Consider the following 2,517-nt stretch of genomic DNA (forward strand, 5'->3'; position numbering starts at 1 on the left):
TATCTATCTATCTATCTATCTATCTATCTATCTATCTATCTATCTATCTATCTATCTATCTATCTATCTATCTATCTATCTATCTATCTATCTATAACTCTAAAGATGTCAGCGTTGCTGCATTTTTTTTTTTTTTTTGAGTGGTTGAGTCACAGAAGCTGCTATTAAAGTGCTTTCAGCCACTTTATTGAGCTCCTAATGAAGTGGCATCACTAAATTCTCCCTCTTGCGTCATTACATCAGGAATAATTGCCTTACATGTGTACACCTTCAACCTTTTTGCATTGTGTCTTGAGACAACCGCACCGCACAATTTTCTATATTTTCTTGACATGTTTTTGTGACAAGTTCAGCAAAAAAAGTAACGAGAAACTGTGAAGTGGATGCAAAATTAAGCGCAGTTTTTAATTTCCGTTTTTCAAAGAACAATCTTCAGCCTCTTACCCCTAAATGAAAACATTTTGTACCTGACTGCTTTCAAAAAGATTCCCTGATTGGTGAAATTACTAAAGTGCTGAAATAATTACTCACATAGAGGCCGATGAAGATTGAGGACTCTTTTAGTTTTGTTTAGTTAGACCACTCTAAAGCAGCCTGTGTGTTTTTCTAACATACTTAATGAGAAATTTGATTAAATTGAATAGAATTAACAACTGGGGAACTGCGGGAAAGCTATTTTGAGATTTTAAGTAAGGTTTATTTTGGACATTAAATGTCCAAATTAAACGTAAAGACATATCATGATTTGGACATCATTACTCAGCGTTGTAAAAGAGATTTTACTAGTTTGAATGCTTTCAGTTCAGTTTATTTTGTTAATGCAGGTAAGCTAATTTCAAGTAAATTCAAAATCAAATTGATCTTTATTTAAATAGCATGACTTGACAACCAATGTACTAAATGCAGGGCCTGGATTTGTTCAAAATACAGTACAGTCATAAGAAATTACATGATGTCAGTTTGGAAAAAAATATTTCAAAGGTTCAAGATTCAATTCTCCGAGCAATACCAGAACGATGTTGTCATTATGGTCTATAGTTTTGAAACTTAATTACACCTGTTTTTTAAATAAGACGTGACACAGAATTTAAGTCTTGGATAAAATTTAAACTGTGGTGAAAAAAATGACAGATTTGATCTTAGAATTCTGACTTTTTTTCATCAGAATTTTGAGAAAAAAGTCAGAATTCTGCTTGTTTTTTTTCAGCGACCCTAATCCTTTTTTTTCTATGTATACAGCAGCTATACTCCTTTTAACTATAATGAGATCCAAAGAAAGACATGAACCAGAACCCATTCAGCGTCTTCTTTTACCTCCTCCATCTTTTTTTTTTCCCATCCTGGGCATCCATGGATCACCGGGACAGCATCGATAAGGAGAGACAGCTCATGCTGTGATTTAGAAACATCGATGTGCCTTCAGCAGTAATACATGAAATCTCTTTTCCTTAGCAAAACACTTGAAGCTTTGCGCTGAGATGTAATTTGAGCTGAGTTGTTTATCAGTGTCAGGAGGGGAGCAGATACAGACACACTGGTTGGCCCCGGCGCTGTGAATCTGCTGCTATCTGCTCCATGAGCTTGTTTCCATGAGTAGATCGTTTCATCAAACAGAAAAAAAAAAGAAAAAAACTCCCAACAAATAACAACTTAATATACCTTTTTGCTTTTTTTTTTAGCTGCTGTGACGACAGGAAACAAATGTCGTTTATAAAATATTGGCTTTTTCTGACGTTCTATTTATTAAATATCTAATATATAAATAAATAAAATCTTTCTCTTATTCTCAACTGTTCATGAATTAAACACTTGTTTCTCATAACTGCACTCTTTTATTATTTATCCCTAATTGTTTTGATTCCTCATTCCATCTTCTTTCAGAGAAAACAGGAGGAACAATGTGTGTTGGGTGAAATTGTGAAACTTGGTGGTGGTGGCAGCATCATTCTGTGGGGATTCTTTTCCTGAAACTGAGACAGAATGAATGGGACATTGGATGGAGATAAATCCTGAAAGAGAAACTTTAATGGAACGGTTTGGATCAAAGCTTGTTCACAAAGGCCTAATCAAAGTTCAGCACTAAGCCTCAATGAGGGGCAAGAGCTCAAATTTGTTGTTCCTATGCTTTCCAGTCAATATGACTGAACTTGTGTTTCTTTGTTTGCTTTGCATATGAAAATGGGTGGAAATTTCATTCATACATAACTATAATTCATAATTAGATTTTATTTTTTGAAAGATTCTAAGAAAAAAGAAAGAAAGGTCAACATGAACCATAAACCACAGATGTTTAAAAAAAAAAGCCTCGTTCATGCATCAATTTCATAAACCTCTGATTTGATTTGTGTGTGTGTGTGTGTGTGTGTGTGTGTGTGTGTGTGTAGGGGTGTGTGTGAATGTGTGTGTGTGTGTGTGTGTGTGTGTGTGTGTGTGTGTTTGTGGATTCAGCTCAGGCATGGACAATGCAGATTTAGACAAACAAAGGCCTGCTTATGTCATAGCGGCGTTAAGCTAGCA

This window comes from Poecilia reticulata, linkage group LG12, assembly GCF_000633615.1.
Source record: "Poecilia reticulata strain Guanapo linkage group LG12, Guppy_female_1.0+MT, whole genome shotgun sequence".
Classification (NCBI taxonomy): domain Eukaryota; kingdom Metazoa; phylum Chordata; class Actinopteri; order Cyprinodontiformes; family Poeciliidae; genus Poecilia; species Poecilia reticulata.